Source organism: Anopheles ziemanni, chromosome 2 (genome assembly GCF_943734765.1).
Source record: "Anopheles ziemanni chromosome 2, idAnoZiCoDA_A2_x.2, whole genome shotgun sequence".
NCBI classification, from domain to species: domain Eukaryota; kingdom Metazoa; phylum Arthropoda; class Insecta; order Diptera; family Culicidae; genus Anopheles; species Anopheles ziemanni.
In genome coordinates this window covers 54,769,591-54,779,207 of record NC_080705.1, presented here as the reverse complement: position 1 = coordinate 54,779,207, position 9,617 = coordinate 54,769,591, and the positions used below count along the sequence as shown (strand labels likewise).

At 45.5% G+C, this 9,617-nt stretch overlaps 29 non-coding genes across 29 annotated transcripts; all 29 read left to right on the top strand.

Moving 5' to 3' along the window:
- Window positions 1-46: 46 nt before the first annotated feature.
- Window positions 47-165, top strand: LOC131283467 (5S ribosomal RNA). The gene has a single exon (XR_009188944.1). It is a non-coding gene; the product is annotated as a 5S ribosomal RNA (ribosomal RNA).
- A 212-nt stretch (window positions 166-377) lies between these two features.
- LOC131283466 (5S ribosomal RNA) lies at window positions 378-496 on the top strand. The gene has a single exon (XR_009188943.1). It is a non-coding gene; the product is annotated as a 5S ribosomal RNA (ribosomal RNA).
- Window positions 497-708: 212 nt separating this feature from the next.
- Window positions 709-827, top strand: LOC131283465 (5S ribosomal RNA). The gene has a single exon (XR_009188942.1). It is a non-coding gene; the product is annotated as a 5S ribosomal RNA (ribosomal RNA).
- A 212-nt stretch (window positions 828-1,039) lies between these two features.
- LOC131283464 (5S ribosomal RNA) lies at window positions 1,040-1,158 on the top strand. Its single transcript, XR_009188941.1, has one exon. It is a non-coding gene; the product is annotated as a 5S ribosomal RNA (ribosomal RNA).
- Window positions 1,159-1,370: 212 nt separating this feature from the next.
- On the top strand, window positions 1,371-1,489 carry LOC131283463 (5S ribosomal RNA). Its single transcript, XR_009188940.1, has one exon. It is a non-coding gene; the product is annotated as a 5S ribosomal RNA (ribosomal RNA).
- A 212-nt stretch (window positions 1,490-1,701) lies between these two features.
- Window positions 1,702-1,820, top strand: LOC131283462 (5S ribosomal RNA). The gene has a single exon (XR_009188939.1). It is a non-coding gene; the product is annotated as a 5S ribosomal RNA (ribosomal RNA).
- Window positions 1,821-2,033: 213 nt separating this feature from the next.
- On the top strand, window positions 2,034-2,152 carry LOC131283460 (5S ribosomal RNA). Its single transcript, XR_009188938.1, has one exon. It is a non-coding gene; the product is annotated as a 5S ribosomal RNA (ribosomal RNA).
- Window positions 2,153-2,364: 212 nt separating this feature from the next.
- Window positions 2,365-2,483, top strand: LOC131283459 (5S ribosomal RNA). The gene has a single exon (XR_009188937.1). It is a non-coding gene; the product is annotated as a 5S ribosomal RNA (ribosomal RNA).
- A 212-nt stretch (window positions 2,484-2,695) lies between these two features.
- Window positions 2,696-2,814, top strand: LOC131283236 (5S ribosomal RNA). Its single transcript, XR_009188728.1, has one exon. It is a non-coding gene; the product is annotated as a 5S ribosomal RNA (ribosomal RNA).
- A 212-nt stretch (window positions 2,815-3,026) lies between these two features.
- On the top strand, window positions 3,027-3,145 carry LOC131283458 (5S ribosomal RNA). Its single transcript, XR_009188936.1, has one exon. It is a non-coding gene; the product is annotated as a 5S ribosomal RNA (ribosomal RNA).
- A 212-nt stretch (window positions 3,146-3,357) lies between these two features.
- On the top strand, window positions 3,358-3,476 carry LOC131283456 (5S ribosomal RNA). Its single transcript, XR_009188934.1, has one exon. It is a non-coding gene; the product is annotated as a 5S ribosomal RNA (ribosomal RNA).
- A 212-nt stretch (window positions 3,477-3,688) lies between these two features.
- Window positions 3,689-3,807, top strand: LOC131283455 (5S ribosomal RNA). The gene has a single exon (XR_009188933.1). It is a non-coding gene; the product is annotated as a 5S ribosomal RNA (ribosomal RNA).
- A 212-nt stretch (window positions 3,808-4,019) lies between these two features.
- On the top strand, window positions 4,020-4,138 carry LOC131283454 (5S ribosomal RNA). The gene has a single exon (XR_009188932.1). It is a non-coding gene; the product is annotated as a 5S ribosomal RNA (ribosomal RNA).
- A 212-nt stretch (window positions 4,139-4,350) lies between these two features.
- LOC131283453 (5S ribosomal RNA) lies at window positions 4,351-4,469 on the top strand. Its single transcript, XR_009188931.1, has one exon. It is a non-coding gene; the product is annotated as a 5S ribosomal RNA (ribosomal RNA).
- A 212-nt stretch (window positions 4,470-4,681) lies between these two features.
- On the top strand, window positions 4,682-4,800 carry LOC131283452 (5S ribosomal RNA). The gene has a single exon (XR_009188930.1). It is a non-coding gene; the product is annotated as a 5S ribosomal RNA (ribosomal RNA).
- Window positions 4,801-5,012: 212 nt separating this feature from the next.
- LOC131283451 (5S ribosomal RNA) lies at window positions 5,013-5,131 on the top strand. The gene has a single exon (XR_009188929.1). It is a non-coding gene; the product is annotated as a 5S ribosomal RNA (ribosomal RNA).
- Window positions 5,132-5,344: 213 nt separating this feature from the next.
- On the top strand, window positions 5,345-5,463 carry LOC131283450 (5S ribosomal RNA). Its single transcript, XR_009188928.1, has one exon. It is a non-coding gene; the product is annotated as a 5S ribosomal RNA (ribosomal RNA).
- A 212-nt stretch (window positions 5,464-5,675) lies between these two features.
- On the top strand, window positions 5,676-5,794 carry LOC131283449 (5S ribosomal RNA). The gene has a single exon (XR_009188927.1). It is a non-coding gene; the product is annotated as a 5S ribosomal RNA (ribosomal RNA).
- A 213-nt stretch (window positions 5,795-6,007) lies between these two features.
- On the top strand, window positions 6,008-6,126 carry LOC131283448 (5S ribosomal RNA). Its single transcript, XR_009188926.1, has one exon. It is a non-coding gene; the product is annotated as a 5S ribosomal RNA (ribosomal RNA).
- A 212-nt stretch (window positions 6,127-6,338) lies between these two features.
- LOC131283447 (5S ribosomal RNA) lies at window positions 6,339-6,457 on the top strand. The gene has a single exon (XR_009188925.1). It is a non-coding gene; the product is annotated as a 5S ribosomal RNA (ribosomal RNA).
- A 212-nt stretch (window positions 6,458-6,669) lies between these two features.
- On the top strand, window positions 6,670-6,788 carry LOC131283444 (5S ribosomal RNA). The gene has a single exon (XR_009188923.1). It is a non-coding gene; the product is annotated as a 5S ribosomal RNA (ribosomal RNA).
- A 212-nt stretch (window positions 6,789-7,000) lies between these two features.
- On the top strand, window positions 7,001-7,119 carry LOC131283443 (5S ribosomal RNA). Its single transcript, XR_009188922.1, has one exon. It is a non-coding gene; the product is annotated as a 5S ribosomal RNA (ribosomal RNA).
- A 212-nt stretch (window positions 7,120-7,331) lies between these two features.
- Window positions 7,332-7,450, top strand: LOC131283442 (5S ribosomal RNA). The gene has a single exon (XR_009188921.1). It is a non-coding gene; the product is annotated as a 5S ribosomal RNA (ribosomal RNA).
- A 213-nt stretch (window positions 7,451-7,663) lies between these two features.
- On the top strand, window positions 7,664-7,787 carry LOC131283254 (5S ribosomal RNA). The gene has a single exon (XR_009188745.1). It is a non-coding gene; the product is annotated as a 5S ribosomal RNA (ribosomal RNA).
- Window positions 7,788-7,999: 212 nt separating this feature from the next.
- Window positions 8,000-8,118, top strand: LOC131283441 (5S ribosomal RNA). The gene has a single exon (XR_009188920.1). It is a non-coding gene; the product is annotated as a 5S ribosomal RNA (ribosomal RNA).
- Window positions 8,119-8,330: 212 nt separating this feature from the next.
- Window positions 8,331-8,449, top strand: LOC131283440 (5S ribosomal RNA). The gene has a single exon (XR_009188919.1). It is a non-coding gene; the product is annotated as a 5S ribosomal RNA (ribosomal RNA).
- A 213-nt stretch (window positions 8,450-8,662) lies between these two features.
- On the top strand, window positions 8,663-8,781 carry LOC131283439 (5S ribosomal RNA). Its single transcript, XR_009188918.1, has one exon. It is a non-coding gene; the product is annotated as a 5S ribosomal RNA (ribosomal RNA).
- Window positions 8,782-8,993: 212 nt separating this feature from the next.
- Window positions 8,994-9,112, top strand: LOC131283438 (5S ribosomal RNA). Its single transcript, XR_009188917.1, has one exon. It is a non-coding gene; the product is annotated as a 5S ribosomal RNA (ribosomal RNA).
- A 213-nt stretch (window positions 9,113-9,325) lies between these two features.
- LOC131283437 (5S ribosomal RNA) lies at window positions 9,326-9,444 on the top strand. Its single transcript, XR_009188916.1, has one exon. It is a non-coding gene; the product is annotated as a 5S ribosomal RNA (ribosomal RNA).
- Window positions 9,445-9,617: the final 173 nt, after the last annotated feature.

Here is a 9,617-nt window from a genome sequence, read left to right as displayed (position 1 = left end):
CCTCCTTCGACGACGCTTATGTTGCGGACATAGCAGGAGCATACTTGTCAACGACCATACCATGTTGAAAACACCGGTTCTCGTCCGATCACCGAAGTTAAGCAACATCGGGCATGGTTAGTACTTAGGTGGGTGACCACTTGGGAACGCCATGTGTCGTTGGCATCCTCAAACTTTTTACACGCCGTTTGGTTGTGTGCGTGTGTGTGGGAATAATATTCTTCCTCTCGTGGAAGGGAAACAAAAAGAAATTTCATTAAATGAGTCCTTTTCACCTTGTTGTTGGAAGAACTGAACATTGTGAGAATGTTCTATTTTTAGCTCCTGGCAGCCTCCTTCGACGGCGCTTATGTTGCGGACATAGCAGGAGCATACTTGTCAACGACCATACCATGTTGAAAACACCGGTTCTCGTCCGATCACCGAAGTTAAGCAACATCGGGCATGGTTAGTACTTAGGTGGGTGACCACTTGGGAACGCCATGTGTCGTTGGCATCCTCAAACTTTTTACACGCCGTTTGGTTGAATGCGTGTGTGTGGGAATAATATTGTTCCTCTCGTGGAAGGGAAACAAAAAGAAATTACATTCAATGAGTCCTTTTCACCTTGTTGTTGGAAGAACTGAACATTGTGAGAATGTTCTATTTTTAGCTCCGTCCAGCCTCCTTCGACGGCGCTTATGTTGCGGACATAGCAGGAGCATACTTGTCAACGACCATACCATGTTGAAAACACCGGTTCTCGTCCGATCACCGAAGTTAAGCAACATCGGGCATGGTTAGTACTTAGGTGGGTGACCACTTGGGAACGCCATGTGTCGTTGGCATCCTCAAACTTTTTACACGCCGTTTGGTTGAATGCGTGTGTGTGGGAATAATATTCTTCCTCTCGTGGAAGGGAAACAAAAAGAAATTTCATTAAATGAGTCCTTTTCACCTTGTTGTTGGAAGAACTGAACATTGTGAGAATGTTCTATTTTTAGCTCCGTCCAGCCTCCTTCGACGGCGCTTATGTTGCGGACATAGCAGGAGCATACTTGTCAACGACCATACCATGTTGAAAACACCGGTTCTCGTCCGATCACCGAAGTTAAGCAACATCGGGCATGGTTAGTACTTAGGTGGGTGACCACTTGGGAACGCCATGTGTCGTTGGCATCCTCAAACTTTTTACACGCCGTTTGGTTGAATGCGTGTGTGTGGGAATAATATTCTTCCTCTCGTGGAAGGGAAACAAAAAGAAATTTCATTAAATGAGTCCTTTTCACCTTGTTGTTGGAAGAACTGAACATTGTGAGAATGTTCTATTTTTAGCTCCGTCCAGCCTCCTTCGACGGCGCTTATGTTGCGGACATAGCAGGAGCATACTTGTCAACGACCATACCATGTTGAAAACACCGGTTCTCGTCCGATCACCGAAGTTAAGCAACATCGGGCATGGTTAGTACTTAGGTGGGTGACCACTTGGGAACGCCATGTGTCGTTGGCATCCTCAAACTTTTTACACGCCGTTTGGTTGAATGCGTGTGTGTGGGAATAATATTGTTCCTCTCGTGGAAGGGAAACAAAAAGAAATTTCATTAAATGAGTCCTTTTCACCTTGTTGTTGGAAGAACTGAACATTGTGAGAATGTTCTATTTTTAGCTCCGTCCAGCCTCCTTCTACGGCGATTATGTTGCGGACATAGCAGGAGCATACTTGTCAACGACCATACCATGTTGAAAACACCGGTTCTCGTCCGATCACCGAAGTTAAGCAACATCGGGCATGGTTAGTACTTAGGTGGGTGACCACTTGGGAACGCCATGTGTCGTTGGCATCCTCAAACTTTTTTACACACCGTTTGGTTGAATGCGTGTGTGTGGGAATAATATTGTTCCTCTCGTGGAAGGGAAACAAAAAGTAATTTCATTCGATGTGTCCTTTTCACCTTGTTGTTGGAAGAACTGAACATTGTGAGAATGTTCTATTTTTAGCTCCGTCCAGCCTCCTTCGACGGCGCTTATGTTGCGGACATAGCAGGAGCATATTTGTCAACGACCATACCATGTTGAAAACACCGGTTCTCGTCCGATCACCGAAGTTAAGCAACATCGGGCATGGTTAGTACTTAGGTGGGTGACCACTTGGGAACGCCATGTGTCGTTGGCATCCTCAAACTTTTTACACACCGTTTGGTTGAATGCGTGTGTGTGGGAATAATATTGTTCCTCTCTTGGAAGGGAAACAAAAAGTAATTTCATTCGATGTGTCCTTTTCACCTTGTTGTTGGAAGAACTGAACATTGTGAGAATGTTCTATTTTTAGCTCCGTCCAGCCTCCTTCGCCGGCGCTTATGTTGCGGACATAGCAGGAGCATACTTGTCAACGACCATACCATGTTGAAAACACCGGTTCTCGTCCGATCACCGAAGTTAAGCAACATCGGGCATGGTTAGTACTTAGGTGGGTGACCACTTGGGAACGCCATGTGTCGTTGGCATCCTCAAATTTTTTACACGCCGTTTGGTTGTGTGCGTGTGTGTGGGAATAATATTCTTCCTCTCGTGGAAGGGAAACAAAAAGAAATTTCATTAAATGAGTCCTTTTCACCTTGTTGTTGGAAGAACTGAACATTGTGAGAATGTTCTATTTTTAGCTCCGTCCAGCCTCCTTCGACGGCGCTTATGTTGCGGACATAGCAGGAGCATACTTGTCAACGACCATACCATGTTGAAAACACCGGTTCTCGTCCTATCACCGAAGTTAAGCAACATCGGGCATGGTTAGTACTTAGGTGGGTGACCACTTGGGAACGCCATGTGTCGTTGGCATCCTCGAACTTTTTACACGCCGTTTGGTTGAATGCGTGTGTGTGGGAATAATATTCTTCCTCTCTTGGAAGGGAAACAAAAAGTAATTTCAGTCGATGTGTCCTTTTCACCTTGTTGTTGGAAGAACTGAACATTGTGAGAATGTTCTATTTTTAGCTCCGTCCAGCCTCCTTCGACGGCGCTTATGTTGCGGACATAGCAGGAGCATACTTGTCAACGACCATACCATGTTGAAAACACCGGTTCTCGTCCGATCACCGAAGTTAAGCAACATCGGGCATGGTTAGTACTTAGGTGGGTGACCACTTGGGAACGCCATGTGTCGTTGGCATCCTCGAACTTTTTACACGCCGTTTGGTTGTGTGCGTGTGTGTGGGAATAATATTGTTCCTCTCGTGGAAGGGAAACAAAAAGTAATTTCATTCGATGTGTCCTTTTCACCTTGTTGTTGGAAGAACTGAACATTGTGAGAATGTTCTATTTTTAGCTCCGTCCAGCCTCCTTCGACGGCGCTTATGTTGCGGACATAGCAGGAGCATACTTGTCAACGACCATACCATGTTGAAAACACCGGTTCTCGTCCGATCACCGAAGTTAAGCAACATCGGGCATGGTTAGTACTTAGGTGGGTGACCACTTGGGAACGCCATGTGTCGTTGGCATCCTCAAACTTTTTACACGCCGTTTGGTTGTGTGCGTGTGTGTGGGAATAATATTCTTCCTCTCGTGGAAGGGAAACAAAAAGTAATTTCATTAAATGAGTGCTTTTCACCTTGTTGTTGGAAGAACTGAACATTGTGAGAATGTTCTATTTTTAGCTCCGTCCAGCCTCCTTCGACGGCGCTTATGTTGCGGACATAGCAGGAGCATACTTGTCAACGACCATACCATGTTGAAAACACCGGTTCTCGTCCGATCACCGAAGTTAAGCAACATCGGGCATGGTTAGTACTTAGGTGGGTGACCACTTGGGAACGCCATGTGTCGTTGGCATCCTCAAACTTTTTACACGCCGTTTGGTTGAATGCGTGTGTGTGGGAATAATATTGTTCCTCTCGTGGAAGGGAAACAAAAAGTAATTTCATTAAATGAGTCCTTTTCACCTTGTTGTTGGAAGAACTGAACATTGTGAGAATGTTCTATTTTTAGCTCCGTCCAGCCTCCTTCGACGGCGCTTATGTTGCGGACATAGCAGGAGCATACTTGTCAACGACCATACCATGTTGAAAACACCGGTTCTCGTCCGATCACCGAAGTTAAGCAACATCGGGCATGGTTAGTACTTAGGTGGGTGACCACTTGGGAACGCCATGTGTCGTTGGCATCCTCAAACTTTTTACACGCCGTTTGGTTGAATGCGTGTGTGTGGGAATAATATTGTTCCTCTCGTGGAAGGGAAACAAAAAGTAATTTCATTAAATGAGTCCTTTTCACCTTGTTGTTGGAAGAACTGAACATTGTGAGAATGTTCTATTTTTAGCTCCGTCCAGCCTCCTTCGACGGCGCTTATGTTGCGGACATAGCAGGAGCATACTTGTCAACGACCATACCATGTTGAAAACACCGGTTCTCGTCCGATCACCGAAGTTAAGCAACATCGGGCATGGTTAGTACTTAGGTGGGTGACCACTTGGGAACGCCATGTGTCGTTGGCATCCTCAAACTTTTTACACGCCGTTTGGTTGAATGCGTGTGTGTGGGAATAATATTGTTCCTCTCGTGGAAGGGAAACAAAAAGTAATTTCATTAAATGAGTCCTTTTCACCTTGTTGTTGGAAGAACTGAACATTGTGAGAATGTTCTATTTTTAGCTCCGTCCAGCCTCCTTCGACGGCGCTTATGTTGCGGACATAGCAGGAGCATACTTGTCAACGACCATACCATGTTGAAAACACCGGTTCTCGTCCGATCACCGAAGTTAAGCAACATCGGGCATGGTTAGTACTTAGGTGGGTGACCACTTGGGAACGCCATGTGTCGTTGGCATCCTCAAACTTTTTACACGCCGTTTGGTTGTGTGCGTGTGTGTGGGAATAATATTCTTCCTCTCGTGGAAGGGAAACAAAAAGAAATTTCATTAAATGAGTCCTTTTCACCTTGTTGTTGGAAGAACTGAACATTGTGAGAATGTTCTATTTTTAGCTCCGTCCAGCCTCCTTCGACGGCGCTTATGTTGCGGACATAGCAGGAGCATACTTGTCAACGACCATACCATGTTGAAAACACCGGTTCTCGTCCGATCACCGAAGTTAAGCAACATCGGGCATGGTTAGTACTTAGGTGGGTGACCACTTGGGAACGCCATGTGTCGTTGGCATCCTCAAACTTTTTTACACACCGTTTGGTTGAATGCGTGTGTGTGGGAATAATATTGTTCCTCTCGTGGAAGGGAAACAAAAAGAAATTTCATTAAATGAGTCCTTTTCACCTTGTTGTTGGAAGAACTGAACATTGTGAGAATGTTCTATTTTTAGCTCCGTCCAGCCTCATTCTACGGCGATTATGTTGCGGACATAGCAGGAGCATACTTGTCAACGACCATACCATGTTGAAAACACCGGTTCTCGTCCGATCACCGAAGTTAAGCAACATCGGGCATGGTTAGTACTTAGGTGGGTGACCACTTGGGAACGCCATGTGTCGTTGGCATCCTCAAACTTTTTACACGCCGTTTGGTTGTGTGCGTGTGTGTGGGAATAATATTCTTCCTCTCGTGGAAGGGAAACAAAAAGTAATTTCATTAAATGAGTCCTTTTCACCTTGTTGTTGGAAGAACTGAACATTGTGAGAATGTTCTATTTTTAGCTCCGTCCAGCCTCCTTCGACGGCGCTTATGTTGCGGACATAGCAGGAGCATACTTGTCAACGACCATACCATGTTGAAAACACCGGTTCTCGTCCGATCACCGAAGTTAAGCAACATCGGGCATGGTTAGTACTTAGGTGGGTGACCACTTGGGAACGCCATGTGTCGTTGGCATCCTCAAACTTTTTTACACACCGTTTGGTTGAATGCGTGTGTGTGGGAATAATATTGTTCCTCTCTTGGAAGGGAAACAAAAAGTAATTTCATTCGATGTGTCCTTTTCACCTTGTTGTTGGAAGAACTGAACATTGTGAGAATGTTCTATTTTTAGCTCCGTCCAGCCTCCTTCGCCGGCGCTTATGTTGCGGACATAGCAGGAGCATACTTGTCAACGACCATACCATGTTGAAAACACCGGTTCTCGTCCGATCACCGAAGTTAAGCAACATCGGGCATGGTTAGTACTTAGGTGGGTGACCACTTGGGAACGCCATGTGTCGTTGGCATCCTCAAACTTTTTACACGCCGTTTGGTTGTGTGCGTGTGTGTGGGAATAATATTCTTCCTCTCGTGGAAGGGAAACAAAAAGTAATTTCATTAAATGAGTCCTTTTCACCTTGTTGTTGGAAGAACTGAACATTGTGAGAATGTTCTATTTTTAGCTCCGTCCAGCCTCCTTCGCCGGCGCTTATGTTGCGGACATAGCAGGAGCATACTTGTCAACGACCATACCATGTTGAAAACACCGGTTCTCGTCCGATCACCGAAGTTAAGCAACATCGGGCATGGTTAGTACTTAGGTGGGTGACCACTTGGGAACGCCATGTGTCGTTGGCATCCTCAAACTTTTTACACGCCGTTTGGTTGTGTACGTGTGTGTGGGAATAATATTCTTCCTCTCGTGGAAGGGAAACAAAAAGTAATTTCATTAAATGAGTCCTTTTCACCTTGTTGTTGGAAGAACTGAACATTGTGAGAATGTTCTATTTTTAGCTCCGTCCAGCCTCCTTCGACGACGCTTATGTTGCGGACATAGCAGGAGCATACTTGTCAACGACCATACCATGTTGAAAACACCGGTTCTCGTCCGATCACCGAAGTTAAGCAACATCGGGCATGGTTAGTACTTAGGTGGGTGACCACTTGGGAACGCCATGTGTCGTTGGCATCCTCAAACTTTTTACACGCCGTTTGGTTGAATGCGTGTGTGTGGGAATAATATTGTTCCTCTCGTGGAAGGGAAACAAAAAGTAATTTCATTAAATGAGTCCTTTTCACCTTGTTGTTAGAAGAACTGAACATTGTGAGAATGTTCTATTTTTAGCTCCTGGCAGCCTCCTTCGACGGCGCTTATGTTGCGGACATAGCAGGAGCATACTTGTCAACGACCATACCATGTTGAAAACACCGGTTCTCGTCCGATCACCGAAGTTAAGCAACATCGGGCATGGTTAGTACTTAGGTGGGTGACCACTTGGGAACGCCATGTGTCGTTGGCATCCTCAAACTTTTTACACGCCGTTTGGTTGTGTGCGTGTGTGTGGGAATAATATTCTTCCTCTCGTGGAAGGGAAACAAAAAGAAATTTCATTAAATGAGTCCTTTTCACCTTGTTGTTGGAAGAACTGAACATTGTGAGAATGTTCTATTTTTAGCTCCGTCCAGCCTCCTTCGACGGCGCTTATGTTGCGGACATAGCAGGAGCATACTTGTCAACGACCATACCATGTTGAAAACACCGGTTCTCGTCCGATCACCGAAGTTAAGCAACATCGGGCATGGTTAGTACTTAGGTGGGTGACCACTTGGGAACGCCATGTGTCGTTGGCATCCTCAAACTTTTTTACACACCGTTTGGTTGAATGCGTGTGTGTGGGAATAATATTGTTCCTCTCTTGGAAGGGAAACAAAAAGTAATTTCAGTCGATGTGTCCTTTTCACCTTGTTGTTGGAAGAACTGAACATTGTGAGAATGTTCTATTTTTAGCTCCGTCCAGCCTCCTTCGACGGCGCTTATGTTGCGGACATAGCAGGAGCATACTTGTCAACGACCATACCATGTTGAAAACACCGGTTCTCGTCCGATCACCGAAGTTAAGCAACATCGGGCATGGTTAGTACAGTACTTAGGTGGGTGACCACTTGGGAACGCCATGTGTCGTTGGCATCCTCAAACTTTTTACACGCCGTTTGGTTGTGTGCGTGTGTGTGGGAATAATATTCTTCCTCTCGTGGAAGGGAAACAAAAAGAAATTTCATTAAATGAGTCCTTTTCACCTTGTTGTTGGAAGAACTGAACATTGTGAGAATGTTCTATTTTTAGCTCCGTCCAGCCTCCTTCGACGGCGCTTATGTTGCGGACATAGCAGGAGCATACTTGTCAACGACCATACCATGTTGAAAACACCGGTTCTCGTCCGATCACCGAAGTTAAGCAACATCGGGCATGGTTAGTACTTAGGTGGGTGACCACTTGGGAACGCCATGTGTCGTTGGCATCCTCGAACTTTTTACACGCCGTTTGGTTGTGTGCGTGTGTGTGGGAATAATATTGTTCCTCTCGTGGAAGGGAAACAAAAAGTAATTTCATTCGATGTGTCCTTTTCACCTTGTTGTTGGAAGAACTGAACATTGTGAGAATGTTCTATTTTTAGCTCCTGGCAGCCTCCTTCGACGGCGCTTATGTTGCGGACATAGCAGGAGCATACTTGTCAACGACCATACCATGTTGAAAACACCGGTTCTCGTCCGATCACCGAAGTTAAGCAACATCGGGCATGGTTAGTACTTAGGTGGGTGACCACTTGGGAACGCCATGTGTCGTTGGCATCCTCAAACTTTTTTACACACCGTTTGGTTGAATGCGTGTGTGTGGGAATAATATTGTTCCTCTCTTGGAAGGGAAACAAAAAGTAATTTCAGTCGATGTGTCCTTTTCACCTTGTTGTTGGAAGAACTGAACATTGTGAGAATGTTCTATTTTTAGCTCCGTCCAGCCTCCTTCGACGGCGCTTATGTTGCGGACATAGCAGGAGCATACTTGTCAACGACCATACCATGTTGAAAACACCGGTTCTCGTCCGATCACCGAAGTTAAGCAACATCGGGCATGGTTAGTACTTAGGTGGGTGACCACTTGGGAACGCCATGTGTCGTTGGCATCCTCAAACTTTTTACACGCCGTTTGGTTGTGTGCGTGTGTGTGGGAATAATATTCTTCCTCTCGTGGAAGGGAAACAAAAAGAAATTTCATTAAATGAGTCCTTTTCACCTTGTTGTTGGAAGAACTGAACATTGTGAGAATGTTCTATTTTTAGCTCCTGGCAGCCTCCTTCGACGGCGCTTATGTTGCGGACATAGCAGGAGCATACTTGTCAACGACCATACCATGTTGAAAACACCGGTTCTCGTCCGATCACCGAAGTTAAGCAACATCGGGCATGGTTAGTACTTAGGTGGGTGACCACTTGGGAACGCCATGTGTCGTTGGCATCCTCAAACTTTTTTACACACCGTTTGGTTGAATGCGTGTGCGTGGGAATAATATTGTTCCTCTCTTGGAAGGGAAACAAAAAGTAATTTCAGTCGATGTGTCCTTTTCACCTTGTTGTTGGAAGAACTGAACATTGTGAGAATGTTCTATTTTTAGCTCCGTCCAGCCTCCTTCGACGGCGCTTATGTTGCGGACATAGCAGGAGCATACTTGTCAACGACCATACCATGTTGAAAACACCGGTTCTCGTCCGATCACCGAAGTTAAGCAACATCGGGCATGGTTAGTACTTAGGTGGGTGACCACTTGGGAACGCCATGTGTCGTTGGCATCCTCAAACTTTTTACACGCCGTTTGGTTGAATGCGTGTGTGTGGGAATAATATTCTTCCTCTCGTGGAAGGGAAACAAAAAGTAATTTCATTAAATGAGTGCTTTTCACCTTGTTGTTGGAAGAACTGAACATTGTGAGAATGTTCTATTTTTAGCTCCGTCCAGCCTCCTT